Source organism: Moschus berezovskii, chromosome Y (genome assembly GCF_049115385.1).
Source record: "Moschus berezovskii isolate FMDL1 chromosome Y, NW_MosBer_1.0, whole genome shotgun sequence".
NCBI classification, from domain to species: Eukaryota; Metazoa; Chordata; class Mammalia; order Artiodactyla; family Moschidae; genus Moschus; species Moschus berezovskii.
Window position 1 is genome coordinate 19,159,345 of NC_142489.1, and position 23,152 is coordinate 19,182,496.

Here is a 23,152-nt window from a genome sequence, read left to right on the forward strand (position 1 = left end):
AGTTAACACAGAAAAGGAAAATTATAGACCAGTATCACATAGACAAATATAGAGGCAAATATCCTCAACAAAATCATCCCAAGAAGATTCCATCAACACTTTAAAAGTATCGAACAGCTTTAATATTGAGGTTTTCCCCAAGATATGCAGACATTCTCCGGTAGCTGTGTGTTAATCCATGAGATGCATCATAACAAATTTCAGGATTAAAACCATATGATCACCTCAGTTCAGTTCAGTTTCTCAGTCTGTCTGACTCTTTGTGATCCCATGAATCACAGTACGCCAGGCCTCCCTGTCCATCACCAACTCCCGGAGTACACTCCACTCATGTCCATTGATTCGGTGATGCCATCCAGCCATCTCATTCTCTGTCGTCCCCTTCTCCTACTTCCCCCAATCCCTCCCAGCATCAAAGTCTTTTTCAGTGAGTCAACGCTTTGCATGAGGTCGTCAAAATATCGGAGTTTCAACTTTACCATCAGTCCTTCCAGTGAACACCCAGGACTGATCTCCTTATTGGTTGGATCACCTTGCAGTCCAAGGAACTCTCAAGAGTCTTCTCCAACACTACAATTCAAAAGCATCGATTCTTTGGCGATCAGCTTTCTTCACAGTCCACCTCTCACATCTGTACATGACCACTGGAAAAACCATACCCTTGACTAGAAGGACCTTTGTTGGTAAAGTAGTCTCTACTTTTTTAAAATGCTATCTACGCTGGTGGTAACTTTCCTTCCAAGGAGTAAACGTCTTTAAATTTCATGGCTGCGATCAGCATCTTCAGTGATTCTGGAGCCCCAAAAAGCTCTCACACTGTTTCCACTGTTTCCCCACTAATTTACTATGAAGTATGGACATGAGTTTGAGTGAACTCCGGGAGTTGGTGATGGACAGGGAGGCCTGGCGTGCTGTGATTCATGGGGTCGCGGAGAGTCGGACACGACTGAGCGACTGAACTGAACTGAACTGAACTGAATGGGACCAGATGCCATGATTATAGTTTTCTGAATGTTGAGCTTTAAGTCAACTCTTTCCCTCTCCTCTTACACTTTCCTCAAGAGGTGTTTTAGTTCCTCTTCACTTTCTGCCATAAGGGTGGTGTCATCTGCATATCTGCGGTTATTGGTATTTCTCCCAGCAATCTTGATTCCCGCTTCTGGTTCTTCATCCCAGTGTTCCTCATGATGTACTCTGCATATAACTTAAATAATCAGCGTGACAATATACAGCCTTGACATACTCCTTTTCCTATTTGGAACCAGTCTGTTCCATGTCCAGTTCTGTTGCTTCCTTACCTGCATATAGGTTTCTCAAGAGGCAGGTCAGGTGGCCTGGTATTCACATCCCTTTCAGAATTTTCTAGCGTTTATTGTGCTCCACATAGTCAAAGACTTTGACTTAGTCAGTAAAGCAGAAATCAATATTTTTCTAGAACTCTCTTACTTTTTCCATGATCCAGAGGATGTTGGCAATTTGATCTCTGGTTCCCCTGCATTTTCTAAAACCAGCTTGAACATTTGGAAGTTCACCATTCATGCATGCTGAAGCCTGGCTTGTGAATTGTGAGCGTGATATTGTTAGCGTGTGAGATGAGTGCAATTTTGCGGTAGTTTGAGCATTCCTTGGCATTGCCTTTGTTTGGGTTTGGAATGAAAACTGATAATTTCCAGTCCTGTGTCCACATCTGAGTTTTCCAAATTTGCTGGCCTATTGAGTGCAGCACTTTCACAGCATCATCTTTCAGGATTTGAAATATCTCAACTGGAATTCCATCACCTCCACTAGCTTTGTTCATAGTGATGCTTTCCAAGTCCCACTTGACTTCACCTTCCAAGAAATCTGGTTCTAGTTGATTGATCACACCATCGTGATTAACTTGATCTTTTTTGTACAGATCTTCTGAGTATTTTTGCCACCTCTTTTTAATGAACACCTCAATAGAAAAAAAATAAAACTTTAATAAAATCCAACAAGCATGTGTGATAAAAAATCTTTCTAGAAACTGAGCGTAGCAAACATTACCTCAACATAGTAAAGGCATATAAATCCAAACAACAGTGAGGTATCATACACTATTCTGCATGGTGATCATCATAAAAATCGACAGTAGGGTCCTTCCTTGATGGTCCAGTGGCTAAGACACCATGATTCCAAATCAGGGGTTCCATGTTTGATCCCTGGTCATGGAACTAGACTCCATATGCAGCATTTAAGGCCTGGTGTAACCAAATAATGAAGCAAATGTGTGTGTGTGTGTGTGATGTGTATATTTATATATACATATAAAATACAATTTAAAAATATAATACAAATATAATTAAAATATATAAATAAAATAAAATTAAAATAATATACACATGTATAATATAAATATAATATGCAAATATTTGTATTATAAATTAACAAACATTTTAAATACATATATATATATATATATACACGCACACACATACACACATAAACCTTAAAACAATGAATATAGGAGATGATGTGAAGGAAAGGGAACACTACAGTGTTTTTCAGATCAGTTCATTTCAGTTCAGTCGCTCAGTTGTGTCCGACTCTTTGTGACCCCATGAATCACAGCACGCCACTCCTCCCTGTCCATCACCAACTCCCACCAAGATAGAGCAGAGTATGAATATTCTTTAGAAAATTATTAATAAAACTATCATATTTCCAAAATCCCACTGTTTGACATATACACAGAAGAAACCACCATTGGAAAAAGAAAAAAAAAGTGTATCCCAGTATCCACTGCAATACCATTTACATTAAACAAGTTATGTAACAATCTAGGCGTCCATCTACTGATGAATGGATAAAGAAGTTATGGTACATCCTTAAGGTGGAACATTTCTCATCCAGATTGAGAAAAATCGTGGATTAGTTCTAGAGATATGGATGTATCTAGAGTCTATCATATACAGTGAAGTAATTTAGAAACAGAAAGTCCAATATTGTAGATTAACGAATATATGTGGAATCTAGAAATCTCATTCTGAAAAATCTATCTGAAGAGTGGGAAAAGAAATGCGTAGTTAAACAATAGACTTGGACACAGAAGTGTACGTAGAGAGTGGCACAATTTGAGCAGGATCCCCTGACATATGTACAATACCAAGTATGAAATAGTTAGCTGGTGAGAAACTCCTCCTCAGGGCTCTGAGGTGTCCTAGAGGAATGGATTGTGGGGTAGCAGAGCAGGCTCAAGAGCAGGTGGGAGGGCTGCTCAAAAGGGAGGCTCGTGTATATATACTGATAGCCGATTTACATTGTGGTACAGCAGAAGTAACAAACATGGTAAAGCTATTATTCTCCAATTTCAAATTGTTTCTTAAATTGAAAAATGAGTCAGTCCTTGGCCAACTTGGGCAAATGGCAAGAAATGCATCACAGTGCACATGTCAAGTAAAATATGTACCAGAGCGTTTGTCAAGTAAAATCTGCACCAAGGACGGCTTTAGTATGTCTAGACAAACCATAAAGCAAAAACTTAAAATTCTGAGGTAAAATAGAATAAATTCAGACTCTAGACATAAATATTCCTCACTTCATTTGATTGCCATTTTTTTATGTTTTTTAATATTTTTAAAATTTATTTAATTGGAGGCTTATTACTTTACATTATTGTATTGGTTTTGCCATATATTGACATGAATCTGCCCCGGGTGCACATGTGTTCCCCATCTTGAAACCCCCCCCCCCACCTCTCTTCCCATGACATCCCTCTGGTTCAACCCAGTACACCAGCCCCGAGTATCCTGCATCATGCATCGAACGTAGACTGGCAATTTCTTTCACATATGATAATATACATGCTTCAATGCCATTCTCCGAAATCATCCCACCCTCAACCTCTCCCACAGAGGTTCTGGGTTGGATGCACATCTCTGGGCTGAGCCACTCAGGTTCAGGTTCTTGGGTATTGCATAAAGGTGCAGACTTGATTGGGCCTGCATTTTGTGCCCTTCCCTGATCTGAGCAGTTCAGATGACCAGGTGTTTGGCTAGCACAGTCGCTGCTACTTATGACCTCTGTGGTCCGTGTTGCTGGGTGTTCTGGGTGTACAACCAGTGCACCTTCTCAGGCGTATGTCAACCAGCCAGAAACCCAAGAAGTCCTGGCCAGCAGTGAAACCTGCCTGCAGTTTGGAATTAGACCGCTTTTCTGAGGACATGATTGCCCCCTTCTGGCTCTGACTGCTCTCCCCTGCATGTCTCAGCGGGGGATGTGTTTTCGCAGGTAGCTAGTTCTGCTCAGTCCTTTGTTCTGTGAGCGGGTCTGGCAGAGTCTTAGGTTTGGACTTTTCACCTTTTCCTGGGGTAGCTATCCCACAGTCTGCTTTTGTATCTCCAATTAGCTCTCAGATTGCCCTGAGGCATTCATGCCGGATCCTCAATGTAGCCTACACCTTCTTGCCCACCCCTCACCTGCTATTGGTGGATGAGGGCTTCTGCTTTGCTTCTCTGCTAGGAGTTACCATTGGGCGAGTAATCTGTGGGGTTTGATTATTTCTTTCTTTTTCCTCCCGGTTATGTTGCCCTCTGAGGTTCCAAGGCTCGCCACAGACTTACAAGTGAGAGTGCTTCCTGGTGTTCAGAAACTTCTCTCTTTTTTATGCATCCTTTCCTGGGATGGAGCTCCCATAACTACCTCTTTTGTCTCTATTTTTATCTTTTGTTTTTTCCTAACTCTTTAGAAGACAATGGGCTGCTTTTCTGGGTGCCTGATGTCCTCTACCAGCATTCAGTTGTTTTGTGGAATTTGCTCAGTGTTCAAATGTTCTTTTGATGAATGCATTGGGGAGAAAGTGGTCTCCCCATCCTATTCCTCCACCATCTTCTTCCCTCCCTCCATTTGTTTTTTCTAAAAGTAAAGAAGAATTATCAGTTGATGTCACCAATTTATAGAAACATGAATTCCTTCATATTTTAGTACCTAATAGTAAGCCTCTGATATTCAGGACTATCCTAAGTAGGAAAATAGACATGTAGTTTGAAAGTTGAGGTGCTTTAGAAGGATCACTTATTTTAAAATCCTGGAATTTGTTCTACTGATTGGGAAAAATGCCCAGCCAAAAAGTTGAGAATTGTGTTTTCTTCAGCCAGACTTAATCCTGAGGGGTTTCAGGATTGGGAACATATTTAATCCCATGGCATATTCATATCAATGAAGGACAAAATCCACTACAATACTTTAATTATACTCCAACTAAAACAAATTTTAAAAATGTTGTATAATAATATTGAATGCCATTTTTCTCAAAATACTTTTTCTTAAAAGACTTGTCCACTATTAGTATAGCCACGAGGGTTCCTTTATTGTTTATTGCTTGGATGAAATTTTACCTGCACATTAATTCTTTTACTTATTTTTATTTATTATTATTATTATTTATTGGCGACTAATTACAATATTGTATTGGTTATGCAGTACATTGACATGAATCCACCCTCGCTGTACATGAGTTCCCCTTCTTGAACCCCCTCCCTCATCTCTCCTCCCATTATACTCCCTCCGGCTCAACAACGTGCACCAGCCAAAAACGTCCTACCTCATGCTTCGAACCTGAACTGGTGATTCACTTCACATATGATAATGTACATGATTCAATGCCATTCTCCCAAATCATCCCTCTCCCACAGAGTCCAAAGGACTGTTTTATACCTGTGTCTCTTTTGCTGTCTCGCGAATGGGACGACAGAGAATGAGATGGCTGGATGGATTCACCGACTCTACAGACGTGAGTTTGAGTGAATTCCGGGAGTTGGTGATGGACAGGGAGGTCTGGCGTGCTGTGATTCTTGGGATCACAAAGAGTTGGACATGACTGAGTGACTGAACTGAACTGAAGTGAACTGATACAGGGTTATCGTTACCATCTTTCAAAATTCCATATATATGCATAAATATACTGTATTGGTGTTTTTCGTTCTGGCTTACTTCACTCTCTATAATAGGCTCCATTTTCATCCACCTCATTAGAACTGATTCAATTGTATTCTTTTTAATGGCTGAGTAATACTCCGTTGTGTATATGTACCAAAGCTTTCTTATCCATTGGTCTGCAGATGGACATCTAGGTTACTTCCATGTCCTGGCTATTATAAACCGTGCTGCAATGAACATTGGAATACATGTGTCTCTTTCAGTTCTGGTTTCCTCAGTGTGTGTGCCCAGGAGTGCGACTGCTGGATAGTATGGCAGTTCTAATTCCAGATTTTTCAGGAATCTCCTCAATGTTCTCTATAGTGGCTATACTAGTTTGCATTCACACCAACAGTGTAACAGGGTTCCCTTTTCTCCAAACCCGTTCCAGCATTTATTGCTTGTAGACTTTTGGATAGCAGCCATTCTGACTGATGTGCAATGGTACTTCACTGTGATTTTGATTTGTATTTCTCTGGTTATGAGGGATGTTGAGCATTTTTTTACTTGCTTCTTAGCCATCTGTATGTCTTTGGATAAATGTCTGTTTAGTTCCTTGGCCCCTTTTTTGATTACTCTTTTTTCTGGAATTGAGCTACAGGAGCTGCTTGTATATTTTGGAGATTAATTCTTTTTCAGTTGTTTCAGTGGCTATTATTTTCTCCCATTCTGAAGGCTGTCTTTACATATTGTTAATGGTTTCCTTTGTTGTGCAGGAGCTTTTAATTTTAATTAGGTCCCATTTGTTTATTTTGCTTTTATTTCCAATATTCTGGGAGGTAAGTCATGGAGGATCCTGCTGTGATTTATGTCGGAAAGTGTTTTGCCTATGTTCTCCTCTAAGGTTTTATAGTTTCTGGTCTTACATTTAGTTCTCTAAACCATTTTGTGTTTATTTTTGTGTATGGTGTTAGGAAGTGTTCCAGATTCATTCTTTTACAAGTGGCTGACCAGTTTTCCCAGCACCACTTGTTAAAGAGATTGTCTTTTCTCCATTTTATATTCTTGCCTCCTTTATCGAAGATAAGGTGTCCATAGGTGCGTGGATTTATCTCTGGGCTTTCTATTTTGTTCCATTGATCTATATTTCTGTCTTTATGCCAGTACCATACTGTCTTGATGACTGTGGCTTTGTAGTAGAGCCTGAAGTCCAGCAGGTCGATTCCCTCAGTTCCGTTCTATTTTAGGATTGCTTTGGCTTTTCGAGGTGTTTTTGTATCTCCATACAAATTGTGAGATTATATGTTCTAGCTCTGTGAAAAATACAGTAAGTATCTTGATAGGGATTGCATTGAATATAAATTACTTTAAACAATATGCACATTGTCACAACATTAAACTCCTAATTCACGAACGCAGTATATTTCTCCATCTATTAATGTCCTATTTTGTTTCTTTCACCAGTGTCTTACACTTTTCTATATATAAATCTTCTGTTTCTTTAGGTGGATATGCAAGTCAGGAAGCAACAGTTAGACCTATACATGGAACAACAGACTGCTTCCAAATAGGAAAAGAAGTAAGTCAATGCTGCATCTTGTCACCCTGCTTATTTAACTTATACGCAGAGTACATCATGAGGAACGCTAGGCTGGAAGAAGCACAAGCTGTAATCAAGATTGCTGGGAGAAATATCAATAACCTCAGATATGCAGATGACACCACCCTTATGGCAGAAAGTGAAGAGGAACTCAAAGGCATCTTGATGAAAGTGAAAGAGGAGAGTGAAAAGGTTGGCTTCAAGCTCAACATTCAGAAAACGAATATCATGGCATGTGATCCCATCACTTCATGAGAATAGATGGGGAAACAGTGTCAGACTTCATTTTTGGGGGGCTCCAAAATCATTGCGGATGCTGAATGCAGCCAGGAAATTAAAAGATGCTTACTCCTTGGAAGGAAAGTTATGACCAGCCTAGATAGCATATTAAAAAGTAGAGACATTACTTTGCCAACCAAGGTCCGTCCAGTCAAGGCTATGGATTTTCCCCATTGTCATGTATGGATGTGAGAGTTGGACTGTGAAAAAGCTGATTGCCAAAGAATTAATGCTTTTGAACTGTGGTGCTTCAGAAGATTCTTGAGAGCCCCTTGGACTGCAAGGAGATCCAAAGAGTCCATTCTAAAGGAGATCAATCCTGGGTGTTCATTGGAAGGACTTATGCTAAAGCTGAAGCTGCAATACTTTGGCCACCTCACATGACGAGTTGACTCACTGGAAAACAGTCTGATGCTGGGAGGGATTGGGGGTAGGAGGAGATGGGGACAACAGAGAATGAGATGGCTGGATGGCATCACCGGCTCGATGGACATGAGTTTGAGTGAACTCTGGGAGTTGGTGATGGACACGGAGGCCTGGCATGCTGTGGTTCATGGGGTCGCAAAGAGTCAGACACGACTGAGCGACTGAACTGAACTGATCCCAAAGTATTTTATTCTTTTCGTTGCAACAATGTATGGAATAGTTTCCTTAATTTATCTTTCTATTATCTCATTATTAGTGTATAGGAATGCAAGGGATTTCTGTGTGTTGATTTTAAAATCTTTAACTTTACTTTATTCATTGATTAGCCCTAGTAGTTTTCTGGTAGAGTCTTTAGGGATTTCTGTGTAGAGGGTCGTGTCATTGGCGAACTGTGAGGGATTTACATCTTCTTTTCCAGTTGGGATTCATTTTATTTCTTTTTCTGCTCTGACTGCTGTGGCCAAAACTTCCAGACCTATGTTGAATAATAGTGGTGAGAGTGGGCACCCTTGTCTTGTTCCTGACTTTAGGGGAAATGCTTTCAATTTTTCACCATTGAGGATAATGTTTCCTGTGGGTTTGTCATGTATAGCTTTAAATATGTTAAGATATGTCCCTTCTGTTCCCACCTTCTGGAGGGATTTTATCATAACTGGGTGTTGAATTTTGTCCAAGGCTTTCTCTGCATCTTTTGAGATAATCATATGGTGTTTTTTTTTTCCTTTTTGTTAATGTGCTGTATTACATTGGTTGATTTGTGAATATTGAAGAATTCTTGCATTCCTGGGATAAATGACCACTTGGTCATGATGTATGATCTTCTTAATGTGTTGTTCGACTCAGATTGAAGAATTCTTGCATTCCTGGGATAAATGATCACTTGGTCATGATGTATGATCTTCTTAATGTGTTGTTCGATTCAGATTGTTAGAATTTTGTTAAGGAATTTTGCATCTACGTTCACCAGTGATATTGGCTTGTAGTATTCTATTTTTGTGGGATCTTTGCCAGGTTTTATGATTATGGTGATGGTGGGCTCTAGAATGATTTTGGAAGTTTACCTTCATCAGCAATTTTCTGGGAGAGTTTGAGTAGAATAAGTGTCAGCTCTTCTCTAAATTTTTGATAGAAATCAGCTGTGAAGCCGTCTGGCCCTGGGCTTTTTTTTTTTTTTTTTTTGGTGGAAGATTTCTAATTACAGCTTCTATTTCCATGCTTGCGATGAGTCTATTAAGATTTTCTATGTCTTCCTGGTTCAGTTTTGGAAGGTTGTACTTTTCTAAGAATTTGTCCATTTCTTCCAAGTTGTTCATTTTATTGCCAAATAATTGGTGATAGTAGTGTCTTATGTTCCTTTGTATTTCTGTATTGCCTGCTGTGATCTCTCCCATTTCCTTTCTAATTTAATTGATTTGGTTTATTTTCCCGTTGTTTTTTGATGACTCTGACTAGTGGTTTGTCAATTTTATTTACCCTCTCAAAGAGCTAACTTTTGGCTTTGTTGATTTTTGCTATGGTCTCTTTAGTTTCATTTTCATTTTTTTCTTCCCTAATTTTAAGGTTTGTTTCCTTAACTCTGAGGTTCTTCATTTCTTCCTTTTCTATTTGCTTTAGGTGTAGAGTTAGGTTATTTAGTTGACTTTCTTCTTATTTCTTGAGGTATGCCTATAGTGTTATGAACCTCTGCCTAGCACCGCTTTTACACTGTTCCATAAGTTTTGGGTTGCTGTGTTCTCATTTTCATTCATTTCTATGAACATTTTGAATTCTTTTTTGATTTCTTCTATGATTTATTCAGCAGCGTGTTGTTCAGCCTCCATATGTTGGTATTTTTAATAGTTTTTCTCCTGTAATTGAGATTAAATATTCTGCATTATAGTCAGAAAAGATGCTTGGGATGATTTCAGTTTTTTTTTTTTTTTTTTAAATTTACCAAGCCTAGATTTATGGAGCAGGATGTGATCTATCCTGGAAAATGTTCCGTGTGTGCTTGAGAAAATGGTGAACTTCATTGCTTGGGGGTGAAATGTCCTATAGATATCAATTAGGTCTAACTGGTCTATTGTATCATTTAAAGCTTGTCTTTCCTTGTTAATTTTCTGTTTAGTTGATCTATCCATAGGTGTGAGTGGGCTATTGAAGTCTTCTACTATTATTGCATTGTTGTTAATTTCCCCTTACATACTTGCTAGTAATTTCTCCTATGTTGGGTGCATATATTTATAATTACTATATCTTCTTCTTGGATTGATCCTTTGATCACTATGTAATGCCCTGTTTGTCTCTTTTCACAGCCTTTGTTTTAAAGTCTATTTTTATCCGATATGAGTATTGCTACTCCTGCTTTCTTTAGGTCTCTATTTGCGTGGAATATCTTTTTCAACCGTTTCACTTTCAGTCTGTATGTGTCCCTTGATTTGAGGTGGGTCTCTTGCAGACAACATATATAGGGGTCTTGCTTTTGTATCCATTCACCCAGTCTTTGTCTTTTGGTTGGGACATTCAACCCATTTACACTTAAGATAATTATTGATAAGTGTGATCCCGTTGCCATTTTCTTTATTGTGTGGGGTTCGACTTTATATACCGTTTCTGTGTTTCCTGTCTAGAGAAGATCTTTTAGCATTTGTTGGAGAGCTGGCTTGGTGATGATGAATTCTCTCAGTTTTTCATTGTCTGTAAAGCTTTTGATTTCTCCTTCGTATTTGAATTAAATCCTTGATGGGTATAGTAACCTTGGCTGTAGGATATTTTATATCATCACTTTAAGTATGTCTTACCATTCCCTCCTTGCCTGAAGAGTTTCTGTGGAAAGATAAGCTGTTATTTTTATGGGAAACCCTTGTGTGTTATTTGTTGGTTTTCCCTTGTGATTTTAGTATTTTTTTCTTTGTGTTTGATCTTTGTAAGTTTGATTAATGTTTGTCTTGGAGTATTTCACCTTGGGTTTATCGTGTTAGGGACTCTCTGTGTTTCTTGAAATTGGGTGATTATTTCCTTCCCCATTTAAGGAAGTTTTCAACTATTATCTCCTCAAGTATTCTCTCATGGCCTTTCTTTTTGTCTTTTCTTCTGGGACTTCTATGATTCCAATATTGGGGCATTTAACATTGTCCCAGAGGTCTCAGATATGGTCCTAATTTCTTTTCAAACATTTTTCTTTTTTCCTCTCTGAATCATTTATTTCTACAATTCTATCTTTAGGTCACTTATCAACTGTTTTCTGCCTCCGTTATTCTACTGTTGGTTCCCTCCAGAGTGTATCTGATCTCATCTATTGCATTATTCATCGTATATTGACTCTTTTCTATTTCTTCAAGATCTTTATTAAACCTTTCTTGCATCTTCTCGATCCTTGTCTCCAGGTTATTTACCTGTAACTCCAGTTTGTTTTCAAAATTTTAAATCATTTTCACTATCAATATTCGAAATTCTTTATCAAGTAGATTCCCTATATCTTACTCTTTTTTTTTTTTTTTTGGTGTGCATTTATCCTGTTCCTTTACTTTCTGTATATTTCTCTGCCTCTTCGTCTTGCTTATATTGCTCTGTTAGTGGTGTCATTTTCGTCTTCTGGGAGTGTGTGGATTTTTCTTTATTGTGTAGTTTCATCGCTGTGTGTGGCCTTGGAAGGGTAGCATGTCAATGTTGCCTGGTTCGGGAAACTTGTGTCAGTGTTCTATGGGGTGGAGCTGGATTTCTTCTCTCTGTAGTGCACGGAAGTGTCCAGTAATGAATTATGAGATGTCATTGGGGTTGGAGTGGCTTTGGGCAACCTTTATATTGAAGATCAGATGTATTCCCCTGTGTTGCTGGAGAATTAGTTTGGTATGTCTTTCTCTGGAACTTGTTGACCCTTGGGTGGTGCCTGGTTTCAGTGAAGGTATGGAGGCATTTGATGAGCTCTTGTCAATTAATGTTACCTAGAACAGCAGTTCTCCGGTGTTCTAAGGAGTTGGACTTAAGCCTCTGCCTCTGGTTTTCAGTCTTATTCTTGCAGTAGGCTCAAGACTTCTCCATCTGTCTCTTCCAATTCAGTTCCTTCTGTTTAAGCTTCTTCTGTTTGCTGGTTTCTTCAGTGTCTGTTTCCTGTCCTGACACAAGGGCGGTGGTAGACACTTTTTTAAGCTCACCTGTTTGGTAGTACTGTGGGGAGGGAAGTAAGCTGCAGACAAATATCAGTGGCATCAGTGGGGAGTGCTTGAAGTGTCTTGGATACAATTGGTTGCCCCAGCTCAAGGCGTGTGTGCTGTCCCAGTCTACATGGGAAGCGCCCGAGGCCGGCACTGGGTTGGAGGGACATCCCTGGTCTATGCCGCTCAGGTTCTGGTTCTCAGATACTCCAAAAAGGCTCAGACTTGGCTGGGCCTGCGTTTTGTGCCCTTGCCCGGTCTGAGCAGCTCAGGTGACCAGGTGTTTGGCCAGCACAGTCACTGTGACTTATTGCCTCCCCCGTCACTGTTGCTTGGTTTTCTGGGTGTACAACCAGTGCACCTTCTCAGGCGGATATCAACTGGCCAGAAGCTAAGAAGTTTTGGTTAGCAGAGAAGCCTGCTTATAGCTTGATATAGGATGCCTCTCTGGGGTCGAGATTGCCCACTTCAGGCTCTGGCTGCCCTTCCTTGCCTGCCTCAGCGTGGGATGGTGGATGGGTTGACCTCAGTTGCCTAGCACGGTTCAGTCCTTTGTTCTATGAGTAGGTCTGGCCGTGTCTTAGCTTGGGGCATTTCGCCTTTCACGGGGTAGCTATCCCTCAGTCTGCTTAGTTATCTTAAGTTAGCTCCTTCAGATTGCCCTCAGGGCTTTCAGGACCGGTCCTTACTCTAAGGGACGCAGCCCGCGCCTACCTTCCCAGCCCCCGATTGCTAGTTGGGGGTGTGGACAGCTGCGTTGCTTCTCCCCTAGAGTTACTGCTGAGCATGTAGTCTGTAGATTTTAATTATTTATTTATTTTTCATCCACGTAATGTTGACCTCTGAGGTTCCATGGATTGCCACAGATTCACCAGAGAGTGTTTCGAGGTGTTTGGAAACTTCTCTGTTTTTTAAGCCTCCCTTCCCTTGATGTACCTCCATCCCTCCCTCTTTTGCCCTTCTTTTTATCTTTTATGTTATTTCTTACCTACTTTCCAAGAAAATGGACTGCTTTTCTGGGTGCCTGATGTCCTCTTGACTGTGTGGATCACAGTAAACTGTGGAACATACTGAAAGAGATGGGAATCCCAGACCACCTGACCTGCCTCTTGAGAAACGTGTATGCAGGTCAAGAGGCAACAGTTAGAATTGGACATGAAACAACAGACTGGTTCCAAATAGGAAAAGGTGTACGTCAAGGCTGCATATTGTCACCTTGCTTATTTAACTTATATGCAGAGTACATCATGAGGAACGTTGGGCTGGAAGAAGCACAAGCTGGAATCAAGATTGCTGGGAGAAATATCAATAACCTCAGATATGCAGATGACACTACCCTTATGGCAGAAAGTGAAGAGGAACTCAAAAGCCTCTTGATGAAAATGAAAGAGGAGAGTGAAAAGGTTGGCTTGAAGCTCAACATTCAGAAAACAAAGATCATGGCATCTGGTCCCATTACTTCATGGAAAATAGATGGGAAAACAGTGGAAACAGTGTCAGACTTTATTTTTTTGGGCTCCAAAATCACTGCAGATGCTGATTGCAGCCATGAAATTAAAAGACGCTTGCTCCTTGGAAAGAAAATTATGACCAACCTTGATAGTATATTAAAAAGCAGAGACATTACTTTGCAAAACAAGGTCTGTCTAGTCAAGGCAATGGTTTTTTCCGTGGTCATGTATGGATGTGAGAGTTGGACTGTGAAGAAAGCTGATAGCCGAAGAATCGATGCTTTTGAACTGTGGTGTTGGAGAAGACTCTTAAGAGTACCGTATACTGCAAGGAGATCCAACCAGTCCATTCTAAAGGAGATCAATCCTAGGTGTTCATTGGAGGGACTGACGCTAAAGCTGAAACTGCAATACTTTGGCCACCTCATGGGACGGGTTGACTCACTGGAAAAGACTCTGATGCTGGGAAAGGTTGGGGGCGGGAGGAGAAGGGGACGACAGAGAATGAGATGGCTGGATAGCATCACCGACTCTGTGGACATGAGTTTGTGTGAACTCCGGGAGTTGGTGATGGACAGTGAGGCCTGGCGTGCTGTGATTCATGGGGTCGCGGAGAGTCGGACATGACTGAGCAACTGAACTGAACTGAACTGATGTCCTCTACCGGCGTTCAGAAGTTGCTTTGTGGGATTTACTCAGCGTTCAAATGTCCTTTGGATGAATTCGTGGCGGAGAAAGTTGTCTCCCCATCATATTCCTCATCCATCTTCCTATTTCCTCCCTCACACTAATACTTAAAATTTATTCAATTCTAAGCTTTGTTTCTTTCAGAGTCTACAGTTCCCATATTTAAAAATAAATTCATTAAACCATCTTCTATTGTACCACCTTAGTTGTTATTTGTTACTACTTTCTTTAAGTATATTTAGAGTGATTTGTAGAAGTAACTCTAGAGATATTGAGTGTCATTGTTCAGTCAACAAGTTGTCTTCAACTCTTTTTTGACGCCATTGACTGTTGCACAACAGGCCTCTCTATCTTTCATTATCTTTCAGAGTTTGTTCAAATGCATACCCATTGTATTTCTGATACGGTCCCACCATCTCAGCCTCTATTAATCCCTTTTTCTCCTGTCATCAATCTTGAAAAGGATCATAGACTTTTCCAGTTAAGGGAGACTTTGCATCAACTGGTCAAAACTGAAGTTTCAACTTCATCATTAGGACTTCGAATGAATACTTAGGGTTGATTTCCTTTAGGATGAATTGGTTTAATCTCCTTGCAGTCCAAGGGACCCCTAAGAGTTTATTTCTTGGGGATTCAATATCACTGCAGATGGTCATTGCAGCCATGAAATTAAAGGACGCTTTGTCCTTGGAAGGAAAGTTACAACCAATCTAGATAGCATATTAAAAAGCAGGGGCATTCCTTTGCCAACAAAGGTGCATCTAGGCAAGGCTGTGATTTACTCAGTGGTCATGTATGAATGTGAGAGTTGGACTGTAAGAACAGCTGAGAGACGAAAAATTGATGCTTTTGAACTGCGGTGTTGGAGAAGACTCTTGAGCGTGCCTTGGACTTCAAGAAGATCCAACCAATCCATCCTAAAGGAGATGAGCCCTGGGTATGCATTGGAATGTCTCATGGTGAAGCTGAAACTCCAATAGTTTAGACAGCTGATGCTAAGAACTGACTCATTGGAAAAGACCCTGATGCTGGGTAAGGTTGAGGGCAGCAGGAGAAGGGGATGGCAGAGGATGAGTTGTGTGGATGGCATTGCCTAACAATGGACATGAGTTGGGGTTGTCTCTGGGAGTTAGTGTTGGACAGGGAAGCCTGGCGTGCTGCGGTTCATGGGGTCGAAAAGAGTTGGACACGATTGAGAGACTGAACTGAACTGAAGCATCTTCTGCAGCAGCACAGTTGAAAGCCAGAGAATACCCTTCTCAAAGTCTTCTTTATATCCCAGCTCCCATATCTGCACATGACTACTGGATAAAGAACAGGGGTTTGTGAAGTGGAGGCCTTTGTTAACAAGGTGAATGTCTCTTCTAAATACAATGTTTAGGTTTGCATAGAGTTTTCTCCAAGAAGAAATTGTCTTTTAGTTAGATGACAGCCCTTCACCAAAGTGGAAAAATGTGGTCCACTGGAGAAGGGAATGGCAAACCACTTCAGTATTCTTGCCTTGAGAACCCCATGAAAACAAAAAGAAAAGACACTGAAAGATGAACCATTGGTAGCTGCCCAAAATGCTTCTAGAGGTCAGTGGATAAATAACTCCAGAAATAATGAAGCAATCGAGTCAAAGCAAAATCAACAACCAGTTGTGAACGGGACTGATGATGGAAGCAGGGTTTGATGCTGTAAAGAGCAATATTGCAAAAGAACCTGGAATGTTAGGTCCATGAATCAAGGCAAATTGGAAGTGGTCAAACAGGAGATGGCAAGAGTGAACACTGACATCCTAGGAATCAGTGAACTAAGATGGACTGGAATGGGAGAATTTAACTCACATGACCATTATATCTGTTACTGTGGGCAGGAATACTTTTGAAGAAATGGAGTGTCCATCATAGTCAACAAAAGAGTCCAAAATGCAGTACTTGGGAGCATTCTTATAAACGACAGATGAACTCTGTTCTTTTCCAAGGCAAATGATTCAATATCATGGTAATCAAAATCTATGCTCTGATCAGTAACATTGAAGAAGCTGAAGTTGAAAGTTCTGTGAAGACCTACAAGATCTTCTAAAACTAACAAAAAAGAAGATGTCCTTTTCAGTATAGGGGACTGGAAAGCAGAAGTAGGAAGTCAAGAAACACTAGAGTACCAGGCAAATTGGCTGTGGACTACAGAATGAAGCAGGGCAAAGCTAATAGAGTTCTGCCAAGAGAACGCACTGGTCAAGCAAACACCCTATTCCCATAACACAAGAGAAGACTCTACACATGGACATCACCAGATGGTCGACACTGAAATCAGATTGATTATGTTCTTTGCAGCCAAAATAACGAAACTCCATACAGTCAACAAAAACAAGACAGGAAGCTGACTGTGGCTCAGATCCTGAACTCCTTATTGCCAAATTCAGACAGAAGTTGAAGAAACTGGAGGAAACCACTAGACCATTCAAGTATGACCTAAATCAAATCCCTTATGACACTACACTGGAAGTGCAAATTAGATTTAAGGGACCAGATTTGATTGACAGATTGCCTGATGAGCTATGGATGAAGGTACCTGGCAGTGTACAGGAGACAGGGATCATGACCATCCCCAGGTAAAGAAATGCAAAAACAATGGATGGCTCTCTGAGGAGGCCTTATAAATAGCTATGAAAAAGAGGGAAACAAAAAACAAAAGAGAAAAGGAAAGATATATCCATTTGAATTCAAATTTCTAAAGAAAAGCAAGGAGAGAAAAGAAAGCCTTCCTCAGGGATCTGTGCAAAACAAGAAGGGAGACAATAGAATGGGAAAGACGGGAGATCTCTTCAAGAACATTGGAGATCCCAAGAGAACATCTCTTGCAAAGAAGGGCTCAATAAAACACAGAAACTGTAGGGAAATAACTGAAGCAAAAACTATTAAGAAGCGGTGGTAAGAATACACAGAACTGTACAAAAAAGATCTTCACGACCCAGATAATCACAATGGAGTGATCACTCTTCTAGAGCCATACATCTTGGAATGTGAAGTCAAGTGGGTCTTAGGAAGCATCACTATGAACTAAGCTAGTGTAGGTGTTGGAATTTCAGTTGAGCTTCTTCAAATCCTGAAAGATGATGCTTTAAAAGTGCTGCACTCAGTATGACAGCTAATTTGGAAAATTCATCAGTGGCCACAAGACTGGAAAAGGGCAATATGTTTTCAATCCCAAAGAAAGGCAATGCCATAGAATGTGCAAACTACCGCACAATTTCACTCATCCCACACACTAGTAATAGTAAAATTATGCTCTATATTCTCCAAGCCAAGCTTCAGCAATACGTGAACTGTGAACTTCCAGATTTTCAACCTGGTTTTAAAAACAACAGAGGAACCGGAGATCAAATTGCCAGCATCTGATGGATCATCGTAAAAGGAAGAGAGCTCCAGAAAAGCATATATGTCTTCTTTACTGACTATGCCAAAGCCCCTGACTGCGTGGATCACTATAAAATGTGGAAAATTGGAAAGAGAGGCAAATACCGGACCACCTGACCTGCCTCTTGAGAAACCTATGTGCAGGTCACGAAACAACAGAACTGGACATGGAACAAAAGACTGGTTTCAAATAGGAAAAGGAGTACGTCAAGGATGTATAGTATCACCCTCCTTATTTAACTTATATGCAGAGGACATCATGAGAAGTGCTGGGCTGGAGGAAGCACAAGCTGGAATCAAGTTTTCTGGGTGAAATATAAATAACTTCAGATATGCTAATGACACCTCCCTTTCAGCAGAAAGTGAAAAATAGCTAACCAGAACCGCATGATGACATTGAAAGAGGATAGGGAAAAAATCGCTTAAATCTCAAGTGGGGAAACAGTGGAAACCGTTGCTCACTATTTCTTAGGCTCCAAGATTGCTGCAGATGGTGATTGGCACCATAAAATTAAAAGACGCTTACTCCTTGGAAGGAAAGTTATGATCAGCCTAGTCAGCATATCAAAAAGCAGAGGCATTAATTTGCTAACAAAGGTCCATCTAGTAAAGACTATGGTTTCTCCAGTGAGCATGTATGGATATAAGAGTTGTACTATAAAGAAATCTGAGTGCTGAAGAACTGATGCTTTTGAACTGTGGTGTAGGTGAAGACTCTTGAGAGTCCTTTGGACTACAGGGAGATCCAAAATGTCCATCCTAATGGAGATCAGTCCTGGGTATTCAATGGAGTGATTGATGTTGAAGATGAAATTGCAATACTTTGGCCACCTGATGCGATTAAGTGACTCAGTGGGAAATTTCCTGAGGCTGTGAAATATTGAGGGCAGGAAGAGAAAGTGATGACAGAGGATGAGATAATCGAATAGCATACCAATTCAATGGACATGAGTTTGCATAAACTCAAGGAGTTGGTAATGGACAAGGTGGCCTGGTATGGGTTGCAAAGAGTCGGATATGACTGAGTGATTGAAGTGAGCATTACATATAATTTAAATAAGCAGAGACACAATATGCAGCCTTGTCATAATCCTTTCCCTAATTGGAAGCAGTCTGTTGTTTTCCATCCGGTTCTCACTGGTGCTTCTTGATCTGCATACAGATTTCCTAGGAGGCAGGTCGGGGGATCTGCTGTCCTATCACTTTAAGAATTTTCCACCATTTGTTGTGATCCACACAGACAAAACCTTTGTTATAAACAATGAAGTAGAAGAATATGTTTATTTTTTTGCTTGATCCTGGAACTGTCTTGTTATTTTCATGATCCCACAAATTTTGGATATTTGATTTGTGGTTCCTCTTACCGAGTACATAAACACTGGACATACTGATTTATACCTGGAGCCCTGAGGGAAAATCAGTGCCACTTGCTCATGGTCATATTTCCCACCAACACGAAGGTGACACTAGATCTTCAGCATCATTAACCTTTCTGTGAAGTTCTGGGAAATGAGTTCTTTAAAATCAAACAAGTAAACAGGCAAGAAAACAAAGGTGAAACACTTGAAAACTGACTGGGTCATATACAGAAATTTCTGTCCCACTTCTCTGAGGTCTACATTGTCTATCTACTTATTTCTCCATCTTTAGCTGTTAAAAGGAGATAAAGAAGGGAAATTCTGTTGTTATTTGTTTAACAAAAAATGAGCTTCACTGAATTATAAGGTAGGTCAGGTTTCGAGGTTTACCTTTTCCTTTAATTTGTATCTGCCTTGCTGTGATCATGAGAGTCCAAAATATTTTAACCGTTTCTCATTCACAATGGTATCTTTGGAATTTCAGAAAGATTCGCTGGAACAAAGAGCCTGTATAATTTATTTTGTGTTGAAAGAGATGCAAGAAAATCATGGATAATAGTTTTATTCATTGTATACATCTAACAGTGCAGTAGGAAATGGCCACAGAAAGTAACTATCTTGTCTGGTAAGTCCCATGAGCAGAGGAGCCTGGTGTTCTACATTCCATTTCGTTGCAGAGTTGGACAAGACTGAACATACAAACAAACATGTAACTTAGAGTCAGATGCAATTGTGTTCTATATATTATCTCATAGGACTTTGTGTCACTCACACTGAAGTGCTTAACATTCTTCTAAATTATCTCTGTGACTTTATTAAAGTCCACTGGCTGTTTCTTTACCTTCAAAAAAGGAGAAAAAGAAGAAGAAAGAAATGAAAATATATCTTATGTAGAGAGTCTTATGCTTCTTTTTCTCCATCCAAGATTTGAAACTTCTTTCCTAGTATATGAAATAAAGACATTGTTTTGACTTGATAGAAATTGGTCCACTGGGACGTTTCTTTCCTATTTGGGAATGATAAACTCTAATTTAAGTTTTCCCTTGTCTAGACCAATAAGGAACACAACGGAAAGATCTGGCACTGAAAGGAAATGATAATCTTGATACCCATATATATCTCTTCCTTTCTAGAAACAGGCTGCTTTAGGCATTGAACAGGTCAATCATATAACAGAAGAACCCCAAGAACTTTGCCCCCCACATATGTGTGGCTTTGTGTGCTGTCTTTCCCATGCTGTCTCATCATTTTTAAAGTCATATGTGAAAGGGCTTATTAGTTCCATCGTATTACCCACTTCTTTCCATAGCAAGAGTGAGCATATTCCTCATATTATTTCCCACGAGTTACATGACCTTTGCCAAGCATTTATCAGGAAGGCTGAGACTCCCTTTTCTGAAGGTGTTCTCAGTATTAGTGAAGTTTTCCAGGCCTTTTTAGCATATTTGTCTATTTCACACTTTAATGAGATTGATAAGAGGTCATGAGGGTTGTTCAGTTGCCTTCATGAGCAACAGACAAGTACTTATGGAGGCACCTGATGCTCAGGGGAACATGGAGATGATGTTAGCACGAAGAAAGGATGGGCTCCACAGTGACATATTTGAAGGCCTCAGTCACAGTGGGTTAGACTACTCATTGCTACAGCAAAAAAAAAAGTGGATGGCAAGGAAGTTATAAGCATTCATCTCACGAGCCTAAGGCAGAAGTTTGAATGTCCGGTTTAGGTTTGAGATCAAGCTGGTTCATCCCCACTAGGCTGGGTATCGATGAGTGGATAGAGTCAATGAGAACTAGCTGAGAGGAAAAAAAAATATATATATATATATTTCTGTAATACAAGTGAACTACTTTCATGGTTGATGAATTCTTATCAGAACTTCCTCCACACTATTATATCAGTCAGCCGTCTCATGGACTCATCCTTCTGGGTTGTCCCACAGCAGCAGTTTTGCATGCCTTGGTTCATGTAATGAATTTCAACTGGTTATCTGTTCTCCATATGATAATATACATGTTTCAGTGTTTCATGCTTCAATGCTATTCTTTCCTAGTATCCCACCCTCGCCATATCCCACATAGTCCCAAATTATTTTCTTTATATAAATGTCACTTTTATTGTCTCGCTTATAGAATCATTGATACCTTTTTCTAATTTTCATATATAAGGTTTCATATACTGTGTTGGTGTTTCTCTTTCTGGTTTGCTTCCCTCTGTATAATAGGCTGCAGTTTCATCCACCTCATAGCACTGACTCAAACATGTCCCTTTTTTAATAGCTGAATATTCCATTGTGTATATGACAGCATCATCCTTATCCATTGATCTTCGAACTGGACATCAAGGTTGTTTCAATTTCCAAGCTATAGTAAATAGTGCTGCATTTAACTTTGGAGTACATATGTTTCATTGAATTCTAGTTGTCTTGATCTGTATGCCCAGAAGTGGGATCACTGGGTCATGTGGTAAATCTATTTCCGTTTATTTTTTTTTTTTTGTAAGTAATCTCCACACTGGCCTCCATAGTGCCCATACTAGTGTGCCTTCCCACCAACAACGTAAGAAGGTTCCCTTTCTCCGCTCCCTTTTCAGCATTGCTGGATTGTAGAGTTTTTTGTTGGTAGTTTTTGATGGTCGTTTTTTGACCAGTGTGAAATGGTACCTCACTGTAGTATTGATTTGAGTTTCTCTGATAATGAGTGATGTGGAACAGATTTTCTGATGTTTGTTAGACATATGTATGTATCCTTTGGAGAAATCGCTTTAGATTTTGTCCCACTTTTTGATTGGATTGCTTATTTTTCTGGTATTGAACTGCATGAGCTGCTTGTATATTTTGGAGATTAATTTGATGTCAGCCACTTTTTTTTTACTATTATTTTCTCCCATTTGGAAGGCTGCCATTTCACCTTACTTATTGTTTCCTTCATTGTGTAAAACTTTTAAGTTTTATGATGTCCCATGTTTGTTTTTGTTTTTATTTCTGTCACTCAGGAGGGTCACAGAGAATCATACTGTGATTTGTTTTAGAGTCTGTTCTGCCTATGTTTTCCTCTGAGAGTTGTATAGTTTCTAGACTAATGTTTATATGTTTAATTCATTTTAAGTGTATTGTTGTACAGGTTGGTAGTATGCTTTTTAGCACCATTCTTTTACAGTTGTTGACCATTTTCCAAAGCAGCGCTTTTTAAAGTGGTTGTCTCTCCTCCATTATATATTTTTGCCTCCTTGTCAAAGATAAAGTGTCCATACGTGTGTGGATATATCTCTGGGCTTTCTATATTGTTCCATTGATCTGTATTTTTGTCTTGTGCAGGTACCTTTCTTTCTTGATGACTGTAGCTCTGTAGTATAACCTGAAGTCAGGCAGGTTGATCCCACTATATCCATTCTTATTTTTCAAGATTGCTTTGGCTATTAGAGGTTGAAATTGTTTGTTCTTGTTTTGTGGAAACAACAACAACAACAATAACACTGGTAGATAGCGGTGAACCTATTGTGTTTTGGCTAGTGTACTCATTTTCACATATTGATTCTTCTGATCTAAGAACCTATTTCTCTGTCTGTTTCTATTATCTTTATTTCTGCAGTCTTTTAGGTTTCGATGTATAGATTCAGGTCTTTTGTTTCTTTAGGTAAATTTATTCCTAAGTACTTTATACTTCTCTTTGCAGTGGAGAATGGGATTTTTCCCATTAAAATTCTGAAGCATTATCAGTTAATGGGTCAGAGAGTACTTTAACAGTTTCCTTTCCCTGAGAACCTGGGTATGAACTGTAGGCTTCTTTTGAACTTGAAAGCTTATTTTCAAGAGGCAGTGGTGTATGTCTTTTCAAGGTTTGCTGTAACAGCATGCCATAAAGCAGGTAGCTTCAGTAAATGTTTTCTCATACTTCCAGGATCTAGCCAGTAATCAAAGGATTACCAGATTTGCTTTCTTCT